The sequence below is a fragment of the Manis javanica genome, chromosome 13 (assembly GCF_040802235.1).
Source record: "Manis javanica isolate MJ-LG chromosome 13, MJ_LKY, whole genome shotgun sequence".
NCBI lineage: Eukaryota > Metazoa > Chordata > Mammalia > Pholidota > Manidae > Manis > Manis javanica.
In genome coordinates this window covers 73,323,231-73,346,488 of record NC_133168.1, presented here as the reverse complement: position 1 = coordinate 73,346,488, position 23,258 = coordinate 73,323,231, and the positions used below count along the sequence as shown (strand labels likewise).

Genomic DNA, 23,258 nt, shown 5'->3' with positions numbered 1-23,258 from the left:
ATATTCTCCAGAGGCATTCATATATTAAATAAGTTTTTAGTATTCTGTATGAAAAGGTAGACAATCTTCAAAACACCTCTGGGAAGGATAACATGTAGCTCTCAGGATCAGGAGGAATAGTCACTGCATCCAAAGTGAGATAACAGAAGCATTCATTCCCACAGAACAAAACAAAAACCCAAGACCATCAATACCTTAAGAGGGAGGTAAACCTCTGGTTTTCCTGCATGTAGCTAATTCAAGTGTTTCCATATTTTGTCTCAGAAGAAGAAAAACAAGTTATTACAAAGCACAATTACACGTTTATCTTCAGTTATGAGATTCCATAAAAGTAGTCTTGATTTTCAAAAATGACCAAAGTGAGACAAAACATTTTGTCAAACAAATATCTCTCCACTCACAGTGTAACCGATAATGCAATGTAAGGTAATATAAAAATATGCTAAATACTCACGCAACAGTCAAATAGATTTTACGCAAACCTGGATCAGAAACTGATTATTCAATGATGTGAAGAACTCTCAGGGAAGAGAAAAGTTACCTTAAAAATCCAGAAACTTTAAACTTAGCAACATTAGGAAAGATGAATTTGGCATCTCAGAAGGAGAGAGGGGAAGGAGAGTTCCATGGCGCCATGTAGATTAGTTAGCATTCAATTTTAGTACAAGTGAAGATCCTGAACAGAGTCGGTACAGATGATTCTTACACACATCACTTAATTCTCCTAACTTTTCCCACTGTCTCACAAGGAAAACGATCAGAAAAGTAGAAAACGCCTGTGACCCCGCTTAGAGGAATCCAAGAAACGAAAAGAAGAGCGTGAATATAATGATCTTTGAGGCACTAGAGAAAGAATGTCCATTTGGGAAACAAAAATGCGATGTCAAACTCTGGGTGCAGACCAAATACACAAAGTATTGCCTCCCCAATTCCAGAGGTGAGGTTCTTGTAAACCCATGACAGGACATTTTGAAACCTAATGTTACCTGGGACATTCTGGGTTGAGAAAACTATAAAGACAGCACACCAGTGACTCTCTGGGCACTTACAATTAATTGCTAATCATGGCTACTTTTCAGTGATTCCCATTTATCCTTCCTCAGCTCTCAGAAATTCTGCAGGATTTTCTTAGCCAGATGACTGGGGTTCCCTTCCTTTATTTCTGTAGTTTCACTACAAAAACCTCTCCTCCTTCTCTGCCATCTGTTTGCCTAGCTTTTTCCAGTTGCAATCTCTATTTCCCACAACAGCAGAAATCAATCCCAGGAATCTGGTATTTCACACTGACCAAACGGTGTGAAGAGGCAAAGCAAGATTTCCAGAAACTACAAAGGGAAGCTCACGGTTGGGTAAATCTCCCAAGGAAGAAAAAGAATGAGTGAAGATGTGACAACACCTCTCGTTACCGTTCAATTCCAAATCCACATTTCGGAAAGTTAGATCTTGGATAGACAGTTTGAAATAAGGGATCTGTGAAACCCAAATGCTGTCACTTTTTCCACTGGCCCCTTGTGATTCAATCAGTACACAACTGGCTAGGCCAGAAAATGAATTACTTTCATTACTGATATTCTGAAAAGAACAATTTATAAATACACTCAATTGTTCTTCCCTGTGTCCAAGGATAAATGCTATGCCTTGCATTTATCCTTGGACACAGCATAGAATAATTTCTAACTCACATAAGAAACCACATGCAATTGGTGGCATCACTTCAGCATAAGACATTCAAAACCTTCAAGGAGCTCCAAGAAGATGAACAAAGGGAAGAAGGGTAAGGGGCAAATACCTCACGATTGCCAAACCCTAATGAACATCGTTTTATTCTGCTTATGCAATCAGTTCCCAACTGTGTCCATACTTGAGTTTGTTTGTTCTCTTCTTGCCAATGATCATGTACCATTAAACAGTGTGTCTCAACTTGCTAACTCCCTGAACCAGCATTTGGGCTAAGAAAAGGGCCATATGGCGTGAAAGTCCTTAAAGTACATAAAAATGGGGGAATGCAACTGACAGGAAAAGGGGGCTTCCCGAGTGTCTACCATCTGCCACCCACTGCTCTCAGCTTGCATGAGACCCTCATAACACACACAACCTGGGAGCTCTTATTTATTCCCCCCGTGTTACAGGTGAGGAAGAAGGCCTGTGGCAAAGAGGTTCGGAGAACGGCCCAGTCACCCAGATGCACCAGGCATAGAGCCAAACACAGACCCTGCTTTGTCCAGCTCCCTGCCCAGCTCCTCTCACAGCTCGCAGACCACAGAACCTGTCCTTGCTCACAAACGGCCCGCAGACACACCTCCTGCAAATTAAGTTAGGCAGCCGTGACTCCTAAACCAAAGTGAGGCCTCCAGAGATGAATTTGCCTTTTCTTCCACCATCTACCCAACCTTCCCCTCTGTCTTCTTTTCTGGGGGATGCTCCTGCCCGCCCCCCTGCCACCCCACCTCTCTCTGGAAAATCCTCATCCTCCCCTCTCTCTGGAAGGGATGGAATAGTGAATGAGGTACTCTCTCAGGGATATTTGCATTCTGACATCTAAGCCTTAGACCAGACAAACAGCTTTCTCATAGGGACCTTTAAGGCCTTCGAGATTTATTCAATGAAGGTCATTTTTTAACACAAAGACTATTAGGAAGCCTGAAATCCTACCTCCGAGGCAGCCTTCAGGTCAGTCTCCTTGTAAGATCAGACCTCAGTTGGACTTCCAAAAGACTTGAGCAGGGTTTTCCAAAGGCCTTAGGCCAATCCTCCATAACCCCGGCCTCCCAACCCACAGAGATTGGGCCAGCTACACAAAGCACCATGGTGACTTGACTAGGAGGTATTTTCACTCCCTGGATTCTCATCATCTTGATATTTAAAACTGATGTCATTTTTAATGCTTCCAAGTAAACACCATCCATGTCCTGCTCAGAAAGAATTGGACAAAAAGGGGAGGAAGGCTGAATAAAAAGCAATCCTATCTCTCATCCCAGCCCCAGGCTGGACCCCCGGTGCCTGAGCTCTGAGTGAATTCATCAAACCAGAATCTCTCTAAGGAGTAACCATTCCAGGCTATCAGTGTGCATGAATTTGGATTAGTTGACAAAGCTTATTCTTAGGGACAGAAATACGACAATTCGTTCTGTTCCTGATCATTGTTTTGTAGGCCCCATGACTTCATTCCTTAAATGTGAAGTAAAGGCATAAAGAGTATGAAATTTGGCTTAGGGTCTGCAGACTGCAATCTGGGTTCTGTATTTTGTGGGATCTGCATTCTGGCAGCACAGAGATGAAATATTTGGGCTCCTTACGTATTTTAAGTGTTCCTAGAAACTTAGACTAGACGATCCTCTTGTAAAAGTCATCAGTATTTTCATCTAGTGAAGATGATACTGGGTACATTCTTGAAAGCCATATATATATCCCATGAACCACTTCCCTAAAGAGGGAAAAGGACAAATCCGTAGTCAATGCAATTGGAATTATATAGCTGAAAGGAGGGAACACTGGGAGGTAACCTCACAGAGAATACATGACATGTGAAGATGTTTTTTCTTCTCCACAGAGTGTAAAATGAGGAAATGAACTTAATCTGCAGCCTAAAGGATCTTAGGTTAAGCAAAAGGAATTTCCTGTCCACGTCCTCCCCCATCTCTCCCCATTCAGGGTTGTCTTTGAGTGGAGACCAGATGGTACGGTGCTCCAGACAAAGGGAAGCCAGTAGAGTCTGCTATGACTCAATTTCATACCAAGGCAAAGTCACTTCCATAGTTCATAGGAGTAAACATTGTCCAGGTCCAAGAATATTTTTCCAGGTGCCAAGAATAAAAATGATATTTTGGTGATCTTTCAGATACCTGGCAACTGCCAGATGAGGCATTTCCGTGCCATGGCTCCCTGGAGATGTCTACTGATTTGTTTGGGAATGGAAAATAAGGGTGCAGTACTGACCTGGAGTTCTTTCTTACTTTGGCCTAGATCCAAACTTCAGGTCTTACCCAAGAGGGCCCTCGGAGGCCAGTTTGATTCAAGGGTGGAAGTATGGATCTGTATCTGCTCAAGGATGGACACAAAATTCCCATGGCTCTGCATTGTCTGTCCTTGGAGGGGCTCCAGCTTCTGCAGAGTGACCTCCAGGGAGCCTCAGGGCTGGCAGATGCCCTCAGGAAGCCTGAGTGAAGAGCTAGGTCGCAGGGCCAGCCTGGCCTGACCAACATCTGCAGGGCCTACTTATCACAGTGGACAGGGACACGATACCTCATCTGCCCCTCTCTACCCTCCCACTCTGGCATCTCTCTTGGCACTGGGTACTGACCACACTCCCAGTGCTCACTTAAATGGCTGATAAACTGAAGAAGAAGATGTTAGGAGGATTTAGACTAATGAGGTTCACAAAGGGGATCTACCCCAAACACTTCCAAGGACCAGGAAGATCAAGGAAGTCAGTGAAGACATATTAAGGACTTTATACTCTGCCTAAAGGCACAATTCAGTGTAAGTTTAGGTACAGACTTGTTCAAGGACTCAGACCTCACCCCAGACCTCCCTCCCTCCCTCCCCTAGTAGACCTAAAGTCTCTGAAAGAAAAAAATGGCCTGGGCTCCGAAGGGGTCAGGAAGATCCATCCCAGGACGGCTTCAGGAGCGTGGGAGGCTACACGGGGTCAGCTGCGAGCAAAACTGAGCACTTCCACATGTCCAGCTCTGGCCTCACCATTCCAGAACAGTCCCTGCTGCCTGTTAACAGTCCCGTGGGAGGTCCAAACTCAACGTGCTCAAAATGTTACCTCTCTTACTGCTCTCTCTCCTGGTTCAGACATCATCACCCATTCTTAATGTGCAGACTTACACACAATGGACAAAAATATGTTCTCAGAAAGGGAATTCTGTCAAGGGCTATTTCTCAGACCAAAGAGAAGGAAAGTTCAGAATAAGCCAACAAAACGAACCAGTGGTAGAAGTAATCACAAAATGATATAGTTCATGGAGAAACAGTGCTTAGAAGACTCTGATTCAGGCACACAGCTGAATCTTCCTGGATCCAAAGTGTTGTTTTTGCTTGTTGGTTGTTTGTCACTTTGTCTTACTTTTTAAAAAACCACATATGGTTACTTCCTTATCTTCTCCAGACAGGCAAACAGAGGAAGGATGATGGAGGGGTGGTTGACAGGAGGGAAAGGGGATGTTAGGAGACCCAGGGGATGAGGAGAAACTGCAAGAGGTGCCTCATCCTGGCGCGCTTCCCTCAGGGCTCCTGAGGTTGAAGATGTTAGCCAAGTACACTATGCACTGGAGTGTTGGCACGGGGTCGGAATTCAGTAAATACTGGGTGGATTAATGGCCGCTTTGTTTGATATACAGTCAACCTGCCATCTAGAAACAAAACAGCTGCTAATAAACATGCTTAAATCTTTTCATCTCTGTGATTGCCCTGATCAGTGCTACCATTCACATATATTGCGGACTGTGAGGCTGAAACCCACAAGCCAGGGAGGAAAATCCACTGATGAAATGCTGCGTAGGTAGAACCACACGTTTTCCAAAGCCATAACTGCTGCAAGGGTTGCAAGAAAAATAAAGGTCATTTCTTCTTTGGTTTCTCACTGTGTACTTCCTGAAGACGATCACGCCAATTAAATGTGAGTTTGATTTGATTTGAAAACCAAATTTGAAAAATAGATTTGGATCTCAAAACTCATGGTCATACTGTACTACACAACTCATAGATTGTTAGAACCTATGTGTGAGCTCTAAAATAGCAAACGGAATCTATTTGGGTGAGCAATAAAAAGGGCCTCCCTGTTCCTAAACAAATCCATATCCAATTTATTTCACCTCACTGAGTGGTGTATGAAACAGATGGAGCAGATTTCCCTCAATCGGAAGCTCAGGGCACAAATGTGCTTATTATGAACATCTGCATCAAAGCCAATTTGAGGAAATAGGTAAGGGAGTCAGAAATCAAGCTATCCAGGTTTGTGACTGGTAAGGTTGACTTGGAGAAGGTGGGTGTAATGTGTGACCACCCTCATGCTTCCCAGCCCTGCTCCCCTCTGTGATTCTGGACCCCGGAGTGAACTAGGCAAGGAGGCCTGAGCCTGCCGGGCACACACCTGAGGACACTGCCTCACAGGTGGACGGGAACAACAGGCCTGGGCTTCTACCCAGTGCCCTTCCTGGGGAGCAGCGATGGAGCCCTTTGCAGCCTTCCTACAGGAAGGCAGACAGAGAGAGAGAGGAAAACAGAAGGCCCCGAGACATCCCTGGCAGGAGGCTCCCTGAGCCCACTGGGCATGGCCAACAGCCTGAGGCCAGCTTGTGGCTGCCTCTTCAGAGCGAGGCAGGACCACATGCCCTGCCTCCAGGAGCCTCCCCTGGTACTAACCACTGTCCTACCAAGTACCTCCTGCGTTACAGGTGGGGGTCCGCCCAGGGCCCAAAAGGCTCTGAAAGGCTGGCTCACTTCGCCAACTCCAAAGGCAAGTTGACCTCTAGGCTGAAAATCCACTCCTGGCCTGCTCCTCCCCAGCTCACGCTGTCCAAAATAGCCCGCCAGGGTTTAAGCAAGGAGATGAAATGACAGCACACAGATATTCTGATAATATAGGCCAGCAATCATAAAAATGTCCCAATTTCAGTAAGTCCCTTCCATTACAAAATTCCCAAGGAAAATTTAAAGTTCACGAATGACTTTAAAATCTTTCAAGTCTAAAGAAAGGAAAGCGCAAATTTCTTTCCTTTCTTACTTATGCCGTTTAGCCTCAGCCTGAGGAGATTCATTCAATGCCCAGACGGGGTCAGGGTTCCCTCAGGGACTGCAGTCCCTGCCATCTTTCACTGGAATTTGTGTAGATTCCTGGGGATATCCTGAAGGAAAAATAATTGAATCCAAAGTCTCCCACTTGCCTAAATTCTTAAAGAGTCCCGAGATCCTAAAATCACTCTCAGGCAGGGAATCCAAAATGTGGTGTATAAAAGACACGGTTTTGTCTACCCAGTGAAGCTTTCCCCGAATCTTCTGGTAAGAGACCTGTGGCCACGTGACACCAGCTGGCCCAGGCGACTTCCCTGGCGTTATTCCACCTGGAGCTGAACCCTGGGTGCTGCCTGATCTCCGGTCTGGAGGCTGGGAAGGCAGAATCCTGGAATTGCTGGGGACAGCTCTCACTGTCACAGAGAAGAGGATAGAAATGGAGAGAGAGTCTGAGCAGGGGGTGGGGCATTTAGAGCCCAGGCTCTAGGCATCCCCATGGCCAGCCCACCCCCGACGCTTCCCAATGATGGCTTCACAAACCAAAGAATTCCGGCATTTAAGTTAGTCCAAGTTGGGTTTTTGCCACTTGTCGTCACACCCTGATGGATTAATCAAGATCTTTTGTGATCAGTCAAACAGTCAAAAATAATTTTCTGAAGCCACCCTAGCAGCCAATACATTCAGTCACAGAGGCTGCCAGCGCAGACACACCCAAAAAATGAAGGCAGATCCCAGCCGGGTGGGCTGCCGTGCTTAGCCGGGTACTCCGCAAGCCCCGAGCCTGGCAGTCAGTACCGAGGAGCAGGGGAGGACAACCCGGGTCAAGAAGACAGCCCCCAGAGGAATGTGAACAGCTTTTGAAATAAACTAGTCCCTTAAAACCCCAAGAATGCTAAAACGGTTTCTCAAGTATACCAAGGCTTGCTCTTTAATGCAACAAAACTTTATGTTTATGTAAGTCTCCCTACTTGATCTTTGTTTGAAATTCAAGTTCTACTTTCCACTGGAAACTGCCAAATACTTCCCAGACTCTGAAATGAATAAAACACAGATCTCAGTGTAACCACGAGCATTTGACCAAAACTCCAATCAATAAGCCAAAAAAGGTTAGGATATACTAAAATTGCAGTACAGGTGGGGTGGGAGTAAGGGGTAGGAATCAAGGTGATACGCAACTTTGAGACTATGTCTGAGGAAAGGTGGGAAAATACAGCTATTCTCCATAAGATACGAGACAGCACAGAAACATTCAGAAATGTGGAAACATCCAGATGGTTAGCAACATGTGGGTGAAACACTGAAATGACTGAGTGAGGTTTAAATAATTTTTAAAATGGATGTTGGAATTATATTTGCCAAATAATGATAGCCCTCCCCTGAAAACAAATAATAAAAAGCAACAGAGAAAGTACAGGTTGTTTTGCAATTGCGTGAAGTAAAACTGATACTAGGAAAATTGACAGATGCTTAATCATTTTCCACCTGGAAGGCTGGGGCCGGGGAGACACAGTCTCAGCATTATGATAATGGCCTGGCTCTTCTGACATTTCACAATGTGCATGGGGGTCAGTGAGAGTGTTCTCTGCAGTGGGCACGGTTCTCCAGGCATAACCATATAAATATAAAATGAAACCAAAAGGTCGCTGGAGCCCTCAAATCTAGGACACACTCCAGGGAGTTGGAAGAGCTTTGCAAACAGAACCTCTGACCCCACGATGGGGAAGCCACGTAGTGCTGTTCTCATGGCAAAGGGAAACACCCAGGCAACCAGATGGCCCTGGTCCCTTGGGCGATCAAGGGCAGCCAGTTCTCCCCAGACTTTATCCCTGGTTCACATTCCTCAAACCCAATCAATTTGCCTGAGTCACTGTCATTTAAAGGATTCAACCCCTGTGGCCAAAATGTGCTGTCATATTTACCCGGTAAGGGTGTACACGAGGACAGTGCGAAGCTACAAGATTCAAAATGTGCTGGCTGCTCTTGGGTGCACCTGGAGCTCCCAGCCCCTGCTGCCCAGCTAGGCTGCTGGGCTTCTCCGGGGTCCTGCTCGCCTCCCCCTTGGCTGCAGCTAAACCTGAGGTCCCTGTGCTTGCTCCCAGCCCCTCAGGCATTTCTCAGTATTTTTTTATAACAACAAAGCATCATTTTATTCAGACTAAAAGGCCAAATTCACATGTGTACATGCCGATGTGCTTATGAGGGTGCTAGATGGTCACTGAATACAATTGTGAATCGCATTTTTTCTCCATCAGCTCAAAGAAGCCATATGGTGAAGCCTCCAAATCTAAACTTAAGTAGAGTTGGTCTGAGCCTACTTCCACCCTCTCAGACTGCTGGCCACTGCCCTGATTCCTCTGTGCGAGCACTCTCCACCCTGGGCGAGTTTCAGGTGGCCCGTGTCATGTCCCCTTCTCCTCAGGACTTGCCCCCCAACCTCCCGACCCAGACCACTTGCTGCCTCACTGCAGCCACAACCCTGTGATGCTGTCATTCACATGCTCTCATTCCCCCCTAGGGACAAAGTTTGCCTAGAATGTTCTAGATTCTAGGTTATTTATTTGTATTTGGAGAGAAACTGGGGTGAAAAGAGAAAGAATATTTGTTTACCTTACATTTTTCCCTTTCATTATCTTCCTTCTTCCATCCCCCACCCCCAACTTGGGAAAGATCTACAAAGCAGAAAAACACAAAAATGGACAACCAAATGAAGCAGCAAGGACTTTAGTGTCACCCAAAGGATACTCTAAATGAATCTGCCTCCTCTCTCAGGATATTTTCTGAGATGTTTTAAGCTTTTATTAGTCCCATTCAAGTCAAGTTTCCCAACTCATTTGTAACATTTTAGCAGCCTACACTGAACAGAAACTGCCGTGGCTGACGCTGTGGGCTGGGTACCTGTTCCCAGCTTCTTCCTCCCTTTCCTTCTATAGGACAGGCTGGGATACTAAATAGTCAGGACCCTTCAGCATCCCCGGTTGCTAGGGGTGGTCATGTGATATATTCTAGCCAATGACACATATGAGGAAGCTTTATAGAGTCCAGGAAGACTTCAGAAAGGGGTCACGATCTGCTGTCACGTGCTCTTGGCCTTCTGTATCTTTCTCCTTTCCCCACCCTGGAATGTCAGCATGATACACAGAGATGCCATCTTGGAACATGAAGTGACAAGGCCTGAGCATGGTGTCCAGGCCTGGGGTGGCAGAGTGGAAAAATGGAAAGATCCTGGGTTGCTGCAGCCTCTCTGCTGCCCAGTTTATTGGTGAGGGAGATAAACAGTTCTCTTGCCTGTCTGGTCACATGTTCGTCAGGTGGTGTGTCATCAGCAGCCCAAGGTCACATGTTCATCAGATCCGCAGCCCAAGCCATTGCTACCTGATGTTATCATTTCTGGATCCATAAAATCAAGTCACATTTTCTCTTGATTCCTAAATGAGACCTGCTTTGTTTTAACTTTAATTTCTTTCTGTTTACTGTTTATAAGGGATCTACTTTGGAAATTTAATTCCGACTATGTTGATGCTTTATTTGTCAGTATGCCACTGACTTGAGTAAGTACATCTGTCTAGAAAATGATGCAGCCAGAAATTACAGCGAACTTAACCAGCAGAGCTGGCAGAATTTGGTCATTAGGATTTAAAGTTTGAAAGCTCTTGGCCATTTTATCCAGGAACCAATGTAAGCAAAAGCTACTGTTCCAGAGAGGAGGCAAAAGCGTTTTACCCCATCTGAACCACCAGCTTGCCAGAAGGGCTTAAGGAAATGCAACTGGGGGCATTCCATGGATTTATTTATTTGTAACATCCGTAAAAATACAAGGGGACCCTAAAGAAATGAATACATATGCATGGGAAGGGAATGAATACAGAACTCAGGCCTGCTGTTGGCCAGCAATAGAGACCCCACTAGAAAGTAGTACTTGCAGGTTTTTGTGGGATTTTTTTGCACATTCTTCAAATTCAATTCCCTACTGAGAAACAGTTTAAAGAATTACCATTGTTTGCTGGTCCCGCTTAAACTCGGCCTACTAGAAACTGCTTGAGATGCCAGCCAAAAAAAAACTCCCTGAAAACTCATTCCTTTTCCCAAAATGTGAAAGTCATTGTCTAACTATGTTAAATATGTGGGCATTCCCGTCCCTGAAATTACCACCCATCTTGGTCAGAAAGCTCCTTGAAAAAATAGCCTTCGAAGACAAGCCAAGCAAATGTTGGGAAGAGGTAGGCATGACGCAGAGTAAAGGAGACAGAGATGCCCCAGAAGCCAGGCCACGTGGACCAAATAACAACCCTGCTAATGATCATTATTTTTTTAAATGTTTTATATGTAAATTTTTCTTAACATTTCAGATAACCACTTAACAGTTAACCATGGGCATAGGCAAATAATCCATCAGTGAAGAAGAAAAAATGCACAACACACCTAATGAGCAAGGGGTTTAAGTTTTGCAGTGGTAAATACAAATTACGTGGAGAAGTAAAGGAGAAGAAAGGAAGCAATCAATTTGAAACACCAGCCATTTCATGACTTCCGCAATAGATACCTGTTGAGTATCTACTATGTGTGAGATTCTGAGCTGGGCACTAGGGATCCAGAGGTGATTAAAAAGAATTCTGCATTATTGCAACGATTAGCTCCTGAATCTCTGTAACAACCCTGAAAACTGTCTTTGGAATCCCCATCTTTGTGAGGAAACTGTGTCTTAGAGGGTTAAGTGACTCACTAAGAGCACACAGCTAGCAGGTGACAGTGGTCAAACCCAGATCTATCCCAAACCATCTTCCATGCTCTTTCTGCTATACTTTGCTGTCTCTCAGCTGTAATTATACTTAAAAGGCACAAATGTAGGCCTGGAGATAAATCAGAACTGAAGGTATAAAATTGAAAGCAATCAGTGGTGGATGAATGCACAGGGGTACATGACCTCACTACACTGAATGAACTCCTGTGAATGTCAAGAAGACTCCATGCTGCTAAGCGCCCCTCTCTTGAACTTTGACTTTGTCTGCTTCCAACAACAGCTGAGTGCTTTTCCTGGAAGCACCCCTTCACCTGTCTTCCCTGGCCCCACAGCCTCTACCTTCCAGGACACTAGGCTTGCTGGTTTCTCTCCCACAGCCTTAGTCTCCTTCACCAGAACTGGAACATCAAGGTGCCTCCGAGCCCAGTGCTGGCCCTGCCTCCTGGCATGCCCTCTCTGTTTCTCTCTCTACATTAGCGCCTCTCATTCTTTGCTGCAAATACCATCCATACAGGTACGGCTCCCAAATCCGTAACTCCAGCCCTGGCTTTTCCTTGGAGGTCCACCATGCTCAACTGTCTACTTGACATCTCCAGTGGGACCGGAAAAGCACAGGGGCCTGGAGGGTGACTGGGGAGGAGACCTTTTAAATCTGAAATGTTAGTGATAAAGAGAAGAACCAGAAAACAAGTTGCCTGGTGGAAGACAGGAGTGGAGTGCTTTTCAGGAAGATGGGATTGTCCGTCAGTGTCAAGTAAAGGCTGAGAGGGGCCCTTTTTTCTCCATTAAGAATTAGAAAATGTCCACCCCCATCCAAGGCCCCCTGAAAAAGCAAATGTGCCACCGAAGTTTCTCTCCACACATATCAAATTTAATTAGTTCCTTTTCTATAGCTACCTTCAAAGCATTGATACAAGAAAAAAGTGAGGAAGAAATCACAAAACATTCAACAAATGTGAGACAGAGTAGTGAGAAGAAGAGCCACAGAAGGACTGATGTCACCAATTAAAACCCAATAGAAAATGATCTGGTGGGATTCCCAGGACCTCGGCTCTTGGCCAGTTCTCCTCCATAGCAGGAGTGGCGTTGGGTCCCCATATTCCTCAAATTTAAGAAATGTACTTGGAGTTAGAATTTTAGGATCTTGAGAGTTGGAAGGAAACTTAGGTAATCTGATCTACCTTCCCCTTCCCAATCTATCGATTCTGTGTCTAAAATTATCTTCAATACTTTCCATGACAAGACAGTTCCACCCAGTCAAATACAACACATTCCCCACCTCCAAAGAAATTTCTATGAATCTGATACTCAGTTGGGTAACAGAGAGTTACTAAGCAAGGCATTGATCTAGGAATACAAGTGAATTAATTCACAGAATTAAGAAAGGGAATGGTCTTCTATCTCCTGTATGAAGCACTATATTGGCTCTTAAAAACAGCAAGGGTATCAGACATTCAATATCAGCTGAGTGACGCCAACAATAGACATTTTCAGGGCAGCAAAGGCTGAGGAAAAGAATCCTCCTCGAGCTAGGATGATCAGAGAACCAAGCATGGCATTGGTGGGATTCAAGAAGGGCCTTTGCTAGAGATTTCTCCACTCTTTACACAGGCCACTGCTTCCCACACCTTGAATTCTAAGAGGATTTTTAATCAAGCCTTCTGTGTGACTACCCTGGCTACCCCTTTACACTCAGAATGCTCTGAATTGCTTCCTTTAATGGAAACTCATTACATATCAGAGCATCAGGGGACTATATGGAACTCATCCCAGAGACCCCAAGTCAAAAACCTTCATGTTCTATAAGAGAGACAAGCAATCTGCTGAAACAATGGCCTGTGCCTGGTCTCCCAGACCTTTCCCTCCATAGGTATTAGAATCAAAATGTAGTCAAGACAACAGCTGTAAAATGCACTCAGCCCAGGTCTCAGACAAGTCAAGGAGCTTAGTATTCTCTGCCCCTCATTTCTCTTCCTGTCGGCTATGGTTCGCTGGGAGAACTGTAAGTACACTCGTGGATTCTGAGAGTTATTAACCACAAGAGGATGCCTCAGTTCTCCCAGTTTATCAGGAAATAGCAGAGGGAAGTTGTTGGGTGAGGTAGAAAATGGTAAAAAAACAGAGCAGGGCCAGGGCGTGCGTCACAGCAGAAAGAGCATGGTGGCCTTCCAGAACATGAAGAGTGTCAAAAAGAGTCAGACATTCTGTGGGAGAGCAAGGCTGCCTCATCTCATCACCTAGAAGTCTCCTCCAGAGGATACAATCTAGATAAAAGAAAGATAGTGGCACATCCCGAATTCTACTGAACAGGGAAAAAATGCAGATTGAGTTAACATCAAAGTGTGCACACCAAAGTCCCCAGATGAATTTGGTGATTTCTCTTGCTGATCTTACAATTCTACGTGTGTCGGTGTAGAAACACCCAGAACTTAACACTGTATCTGGCAAGGAGAGTTGAGTAAAACATTCTAGATGATCCTACATTGCTGCCCTTACCACAACCAATGCCATTACTGCTTCTTCATCAGTCCCAACTTTGTAGCCTGTGCCTGGGAGCCTAGCACAGTTACTTGCCCACAGAAGATCTGAGTTAGTTACTTAATTACTCACTTTACAATTGAAGGCATGAGACAGGCTTGATCTGTAGATCAGGCCCACAGAATGTGCATGGGTCTTTGGAACTCTGGGGTGTGACGGGTCAATACACATAACGCAGTGCAGTGACTCATATCTTCCTACATCTCAACTACAGCCTGGGATCAGAAGCTACATGAATTCTTTCACCTACTGAAAAGGAATCATGTTGGTAGGCATACCATTTGTTGTGGGTTGAATTGTGTCCCCCAAAAAGATATGTTGAGTCATATCATCCAGCACCTGTGAATGGGATTTGGAAATAGGGTTTTTGCGGATGTAATCAAGATAAAGTCATGCTTGATTAGGGTTGGCCTTAATCCAATATGGCCAGTATCCTTATAGGAAGGCACACAGGGAGAATACCAGATGACACTGGGGACAGAGACTGCAGCGACCCACCTAGAAGTCAGGGAACATCAAGGATCCCTGGGAACCACCGGAAGCTAAGAGGCAAGAAAGGATTCTGCTCTTCAGAGGGAATATGGCCCTGCCCTTCTGCTTTCAGATTTCCAGCCTCCAGACCTAAATTTCTGTTAAAGAACAAATTAATTTACTAAATTTACAATAGGATAAATTTCTATTGTTTAAGGCCAGCCAGTTTGTTAGAGCATAAATATAATTCTTCATTCCAGCAGCAGATTGAACCTCCAACACTAGCCAACACTCTTTAGAGCTCACATACTGACCTCACAGAGCCAGGCTGAGAGATGCAGGAAGCGGTCTCACACACCATCCCCATAGGTCCTGCTGGTGTCAGGCCAGCATACGTAAATATGTGTAATGCACATCACATGTAATTAATCCCAAAGAAAGCACATCCAATCGTTCAGCAAATACCTACTCAGCATCTACTGTTTGCAGGCAGCATTCTAGGCCACAAGTAGACTTCAGTGACTAAAACTAACAAATGCCTTGCCCTCATGGAGTTTATGTTCCAAAATGGGAGAAGACAGGCAATTATCAAATACAAAAGTGAAATCCTCAGGTGGTGATAAAGGTGTGGAGAAAAATTAAGCTGGGGTAAGGAGTACTGGGGGTGGTAGGGATGGAAGCATACTGTTAAATGGGGGGAAGGGGTCAGGTAAGACTTCATGAGAAGATGATGTTGCATAGAGACCTGAAGATGGTGAGGAATCAACCCACAGATGTTTACGAAAGTTGTTCAGGCAAGAGAATAGTAAGTGCGAAGGCACTGGGGCTGGAAGATGCCTAGCACTTTAGAGAACCAGCAAGGGGCCGACGGGCTAGAGTTGATAGTGAGGGAGACTGTGGTGGAGAAGATGGCCATGAGCAGCCTTGAAAACTTGTTAGGACTTCAGTTTTTACGTACCATGAAATCTTAGCACATCCAAAATACTTGTCAGCTAACTGCAGTGATCTCAAGCAGAATGGGCCAAAATAAGCACTTCTTAAAAATAAGCTTTTACCAATCTCAAAAGGTTACATATTGTACAGTTTCATTTATCTGACATTCTTGAAATGACAGATGAAGACCAGATCAGTAGCTGTCCAGGGTTGCGGTGGAAGGATAGAAGGAAGGTGGATGTGGCTGTAAAAGAGAAGCACGAGGGATCCTTCTGATGAAATGCTCTATATCATGATCATGGGCCCACACAATCTACACACATAACAAAAGTGCATAGAAACACACACACAAGCTTGCAAAACTGGTGAGATCTGGATATAATCAATGGATTGTGCCAATGTCAGCGTCCTGATGGGGATATTGCACTATGGTTACGTAAGATGTTACCTTTAGGACAAACTGGGTGAGGGGCACGTGGGATTACAATTGTGCGTGAATCTACCACTATCTCAAAATAAAGACTTTGAAGCCATTTTAAAAAATAGCCCTTTATGCCTATATTGAAGCCCCAAACTCTGACCCGTAATGCCTGGGGGGGAATAGCACATCAGAGTAGACTCGTATAAATGATCACTTAAAACAGTCTTTGAACCTGAGCCACAATAAACCACAAGGTTTCAGTGTATGAAAGGCACACCTAAGATTTCCATCTTCTAAGAGGGAGCTTCATTGTGATCACAGCACAACTGTACCACCACTAGCCCAGAGAAACTGAACCTTCTCTGTAGAGGCATTATATCTTAGAAAACCCTGTGAGGAAGAGGTGACACTGCTCCGTGAGACCATGCCACTAAGGCAGCTTGCGCCTCCATCCTGCCCTTAACAGCAGCCCCTGGCCTGGTGCTCCAGAATGCAGCACACAGGGATCACCTGCCCTGGGCCACCCTCACCTGGCCCAGCTAAGATTTCATCTCCAGGCAAACGTGGTGTCATCTCAAATTGGGAGCCATGATTACACCACCTGCTCAGATTGTTTATCGCACACTAACCGGCTCCTGCCACAGCATCTGTGGCTAGGGAACTCATCACCCACCCTTCCTCCAAGAACAGCATGGGTTCATGCCCAGTGTGTGTCTGCTGGCTTTAACCAACCATCTGACCACACGGAACAGCTCTCAAACCCATTTACAGGTAACTGCAGAGTGGAGCATCACTATTAAGACTGTAAAGTCTACATAAACTGTATCCACTGATTTCCTCTTTAATCCTTTTTTCCCTTAGAAACTGCACTGAATTCTGTCCATAGACCTGCCCTTGACCCTAAAGTCATTATACACCTACCTTAACAATGAAGTCTACCAATCTGCCCGTATGTGAATTTGTGAGACACATGGTACCCTGGAACCCACTCCAAAATGGATTGTTCTAGAATATATGAACCATTTCAGATAGAACTGAAGGTAAAAAAAAACAATAGTTAGGAACCATCAGCTTGGTCTGTGTTATAATGAAGAAGGCCTCAGAGCTCCAAAAAAGTAAGCATATATGAAAGAACTCCTGAGCACACTGAATGGAGATGCCCCATCCGGCCCGGCGCCAGCACTGTGCTCCGCTCAGCTGCCCAGGTGACCTCCCAGGGACCCAGAGATGTGCCCGCCGCAGATCCTCCTGTTCTGGATTACAGCCACGCCCGAAGCTACCTGACAACCCCTCAGCCCCGCGTACCGCGGCTCCCTGGGGGCACCACCTTGCAGTAGCCACCTTGAACACTGATGTTCCCACACGTGTCACGATGCTTCTCACCTCTGAGCCTTCCACAGTCAGCAGGGCGCTGGCGCTCCTCCTCAAGGGTAGTTCTTCCTTCTCTAACCAATGCCACCCCCTCGTCAAAACCCAGCTCCAGCACGGCTGTCCTGGCCCTTCTAGCCTGACTCCCCGCAGAGACTGTCCTAACGTGCCCCACACTGTCTGTCTCCTCTTCCCCACCCCCGCCCACCTGTGTATCCCCGCAGGAACGGGGTTTGTTGGACTTGGCAGCCCCGTGTCCAACACGTACAAATGATTGCTGACTGGCTGGATGAATGGATGGACAGGCTGCAAACGGAGACTCACACAGAGTTAGAGCCAGAAGGTAGGTGCCTTAGCACCTCTACAGTCCAGTCCCCTCACACAGTGCACATCAGTGGCTGGATCAGGACGTGTGACGTGGATGAAGAGGTGTGACACTGTAAAATAATCCCTAAAAGCAAATCCCAGCATTAAAATGACACATTTCTCCTGAGAAGTTCCTAATACATTAACTATTAGTTTACAATCCCACCACCTCTGTGAGAGGCAGGGCTCTGTCAGCCCCTAGATTAGCAATTGCTGTTTCTCAGTGTGGTTCCTTGATTTAAATGGTCCACTGCAAACAAATTTGAATTCTGAGAACCTTCTGGTTCAAACAAGGCTGACAGGTTCAAAGCTCAGAATTCCATCGTAAGGATCAAACATTCAGAGAGAACCACCGTGTTAAACCTGAAGGGTTTATGTAACAAACTAGACCCAAGCACCAGTGTGAAGGGCATGTTTTCACAGGATCCGCTGAGCAAGGGTCTTGCTTATACCCAAAGGCCAAGTGCATTTTTAACAGGGAACAGGGTTCACTGCAACTTCATCTTAAGCCCTACTTGAGTTCAACACGCTTCAGTGTGTGACAATCATTTCTCAACAGCCAAGGGCAATGTTACGAGGGTGTAGAATTGAATCATCCCAAGCAAATCAGAAGTGGCGTTGCTAGCTCCCACTGCCAGCCTAGAGAAGAAAAGGGAAATATTTAAACGCCCAAACCAACAGGATCCCGGGTAGTCTGCAGGAAGAATGCAGAATTATGTAGACTGTGTACAATTATGTAGGCCTGCAGAAACACTAGAGGTGCCCCAGCGGCTAAAGGTGTGCGACCAAGCTTCAGGTTAAGGCTTCAAATTATTTTTCACCAATTTCCAGTTGAAAATTACTAACATGCAGACATTTCCACTCTCAATGAGTGATTTGTCCTTCCTGCTTGATATGAGTAGCGAGATTAGAAAAAATCAGATAACTGAACGTCTGTCCCAGTTTTCTTATTTGAAGCCACCGCTGCTGGGGCGGGATGCCTGGGGCCAGCGGGCAGTGGAACCGCCGGAAGGCCAGGAGCGCCCTCTATGGGCCGCGGGGGCGCCAGAAAAGGCAGGAGCTGGGAGAAGTGCCTTCCACAAGAAGTTGCCTAACAATCAAAATTTCTAAATTTTAACCATCTCGTCCATATCGGAGAAGTTTCCTTAATGAAATAATAATAATAACCCGATTCCAATAAATTGAATTAAATTCATATTCTTTGTAACTAAGACAAGGAAGACTTCCAGAAAGAAAAAAAAGAGGATATTTGCTCATATGTATAACCAATACCCCCTGACCCAACTGCTCTGATATGTAAACTAAAACTGGGTAAAATAAATAATGAAATGGTATGCCTCCCTACCCCGCCCCCAGCTAGCCAGTTCTCCCCGAAGGCACCTAAGGTTTCAACTCTGGGTGCATCCTAATGTGAATATATTCTGTGGATTTACAAGTATATATATATATATATAAAATAGCTCCTAATAAGTTTAATTATAACTCAAGAAATCCTTTAGTTCCACTAGAAGCAATGGAAGGAGGCCTGATCCTAAATCAGGTAAGGATGATGGGAACCTTCCTGAAATGTTCACAGACTCCCCCATCCACACCCTCACCCCCTGCTGTAAGCAGAATGATGACCCCCAAAGATGTGCATGTCCTAATCCCCAGACCTGCAAATATCTGATCTCATATGGCAAAAGGAACTTTGCAGATGTGGTTAAACTAAGGATCTGGAGATGGGGAGATTATCTCGGTGTGTCCAATGTACTCACAAGGATCCTTATAAGTGAAAGGGGAGACAGAGAAGATGACGTGTGGATAGAGGTGGAGTGATGTGGTTGTGGCAGAGGGCCGTAAACCAGGAACTTGGCACCTCTCAAAGCTGGAAAAGGCAAGGACCAGATTCTCCCCCAGAGCCCGCAGAAGGAACATGACCCTTTATTATAGCCCAGTGAGACCCATTTCAGACTTCTGACCTCCTAAACTATATAAATTAATAAATTTGTGTTGTTTTAAACAAGTACATTTGTGGCCATTGTTACAACAATAGGAAACCCCAACTGTTTTCAGAGAATGGGCCTTCATGACTTAAATAGAGATTTTAATGGTATTGGTAAGACATTGATAATGCTCTGGAACTGTCTGGTTGGTAGTTTTCCAGGGACATGAATTGTCACTCTGCAATTCTCTTACAACTCTAATCCCATAGTAACAAATTTCATGCTCAGCTGATGAATAAAATGGTCCTTTCACTGGGTGGGCACCAATGAGCAAGATAAAAGGAAAGAGTTTTCACCTCCTCCTCTCAAAGAGGATAGAAGTAGGAGGGAAACCGTATAGAGCTGGACGTAGGTTGGGCCACAGAAAAGCCTCTGAGGGCTTCCGGAGATGGGAGGATTCATTCCATTTGCTCTGTCTACTAGGGATTACCTAACTGGCCCAGAGCCACTTGGCAGGGAATGACAGCACTGAGACTCGAACTCAGGCATCTTGATGGTCCCTTACTTCCCTTCCATAAACCAGGGGTTATCAAACTATCTGTTCTCCAGATTCCTTTCTCCTCTTAAATTAATCAGAACCTCATGCATTAGAGGTAATGTTTACTTGAGTTTTATCTACTGAAATCTACTGACCAGAAATTAAAACTAGGAAGAGGTTAAACTATGTATTTATTAACTCATTTAAAAATAGCAATAGTAAAACATTAAATGTTGACATGAAAAGGCTGTATGCTATGAATAATAACTATTTTAAAAAACAAAAAGAAACAGTGCAAAGAGTGGGCATTGTTTGTATTTCAGCAAATCTCATTAATAGGAGACATCAGGGTCTCCTCCAGTCTTTTTTGGGTAAAGCACCTGAAGAAAATCTGGCCTCACACAGATATGTAATTGGAAAAATATTTTAACAGCCATATGGATAATTTTTGGAAAACTTTTGATACTACACCAAAACTCATCAAGTAGTAGTTTCTTAAAGGTTAGTTACAAAGTAGAATCTGAAACCTTATAAAGAATTTTTCATATTTTGTTACATTAAAAACCCATTGGGCTATCTTGCACTTTGGATGGGTCTTGTAGCCAGGCAAGATTTTGCAACCCTAAGTATTGGTTACTTGGATTTACTGGTGCACTTGGTTATACAGACCATCTAAGTGTTGACACATTTTATACCACAGAATTTTAAAATCACATTTATTTGTATCACCATCTATCTTGATAGATAAGTTTTTACATATGGTGAAGCTTTCAACTTACAATGGCAGAAATAACTTGGCAAATTTCCAATTTTCACATGAAAGCTCAAATGTTATTACTGGCAAGGCATGCTAGCAGTTATCTTTCTAGAAGTGATGGGCCCCTTTATTCATATCTGAGAAGATGTCTGACAGATACCCAAGTTTGAATAACTAATTTGTCTGTGATCATGCTTTCTCGTAAATACAGTATTTCATGAAAAAAAAAAAAGCAGTTGGTTCTGCTCATAACTCAAACTGTCATGTAAGTGCTTTTCTCAGGATTGCCATTGAACTTGGGTAGTCAGCAGACACGCATCATCTTTTCACACAGAATATTAATAAGATATGCATTCAAGGGTAGAGGTTTGGTAAAATTAGTAATTTTTACTGTTGCACCAAGGACATTCTTTATTCAAACTGGCATATCTTTTCTCAACTAAAAGGCCTGAAAAATTCAAAGACTACTAGTTCATTATGGTGCCAATGCCTTGAGTCACACTAAAGTTCCAGCAGTTTTACCCACCAAGCTAAATAGTATCTTAATATTTCTTTGAAAATAGTTTTGACCTTGGGATTCCCGGAAAGGGTCTTTCACCTTTATGGAAAAAAATTTAAATCACCCATAATCATACTAAGATAACCACTATAAATGCACGTGAGTGTGTGTTTCCCCACATTTTTAGAAAAATGTATCCTATCAGACAGGCAAGCACCATCATAATTGTAATAGTTGATAGTATTTGTTATAGGGATAGATTGGGGGGTGGGGAAGCATCACTTGCTTACTTTGTTTTACATTTTAATTGACTACTAAGTTGAAGGGTTTATTTAGCTCTTCAGCATGGCCTACAAATCACCTCTGTTTTAGGGAAAGTCCCTGTGAGCTCTGGTGGTCTGCCACTATTAATGTGGATCAGGGAGACTTCCTTACAGGGATTCTGGTCCCAAAGATTTGGTGACTAGGAGAGGCAGCCTGCTGGGCTCATGCACTGGTTCAGTCAGAGGGGGTAGTGTGCGCAAGCCCTCGCTGCCAGACCCAGAATACAAGTCTGGCGCAGTAACTGTAGATACATGCGGCAAGACAGACAGGAAATCCTTCTAGAGGAGCAGATGAAATAAATTACATGTCCCATTTCTTGTACAGCAGTGAGGAGTTCTCCACAGGTTAGTCTGTTTCTTTCCTTCTATTATTTCATTTAAATGCAGTAGATATTCATTTCAAAAGGTGCTTGTCCTCTTTTGTCCATTTCAAGTCTGGCCATCATTTGACTGCAAAACCACGTCAACACAGTTGAGAGAAGTGCCAACAAGTGTCCCAGCTCCAACATTCCACAGCCCAGTGATTTACAGAGCAGAAGGCAAGAGAAGGAAAAGCAGGGAACACAGCAGGACTCTGGGGGCTATCACAGACAGCCCTCACTCCGGACACACTCAAATGTAGCCCATCGGGCAGGTGGCGGTGGAATCACATAGGAATAAAGCTGCAATCATCAGGAAGCCAGTTTAGTACTAGTTCCACTGTCAGTCCACTTTCTGAAACAGAAACTCTCCCAACATTCAGAGATTTTTTATTTAGAAGGGGGAAAAAAGTGCCATGGGTTGTACGTTGGGAAGCTGAAAAGCTTTGAAGTAGTTTTATTCTTAAGTTCTGTTCAAAATATTCAGTGAATGCTATCTTACAGATGGCTAACAGAGAAGAAAACAAAACTCTCAACTGGCGCAGGCTTTTATGAAAAGTGGCGTTTGGCATCCCAGCCCTTGGTGCAAACCTGAAGCAAACGTTATGCATGATATACACGCCAAAAGGAGTCAAAGACAATGTGACCCCCAAGTTTTCTCCCTTTCCCTTGTACTAAGAGGGCAATAGAGACACGAAATGGCATCCGTCCTAAAACAAACAGCCCTCACTGGAATCGCATCCAAATTTTCAGACCCCAGCTGGGAGTGAACAGTATCAACAAAAATGTCAACTTCTTGGATTCCCACAAACAGATGACATAAATAAAAGCCACACAGTTTCAAGTGCGAAAATGCCTGCACAGGAGGTGGGAACAAGGGCCACCAAAGGCTTACGGATGAAAAACCCACCACAAACTTGTTTTCTCTCTGCGGGTAACGTACAAGGAATCTGACAGCCGCAGCTGGCATTTTCTGAAAAGCGTTGCTCACATTTCAGCCCCAGGGAAAAGCATCTGTCCTCAGCCTCAGGGCGAGGGTGAGCTTCTGCAGAAAGTTTTCCCACTTCCCTGTCCCTCCTCTCAAGACAACTGTCATCTTCCAGCTCCAAAGTTCCCACCCGGACGCCCCGGCCTCTGGGAGAGCGCGGCTTCTCCTGGGGCGCCGGGGTACCCGACCGCCTTGGTGGCCGCAGCCTCCCGCTGGGCGCTCCTAGGACCGTCCAGCCTCACTGCCTCCGGTCTGGTCTCCCGAGGGCCGCGCTCCTGCAGGCTGCCTGCCTCAGG

General features: G+C 44.8%; 1 protein-coding gene across 3 annotated transcripts in view; it reads right to left on the bottom strand.

Annotated features, from left to right (window-relative positions):
- FNDC1 (fibronectin type III domain containing 1) overlaps nt 1-23,258 on the bottom strand; it is an 87,912-nt gene that overhangs the window by 63,892 nt on the left and 762 nt on the right. The window lies entirely within an intron of this gene.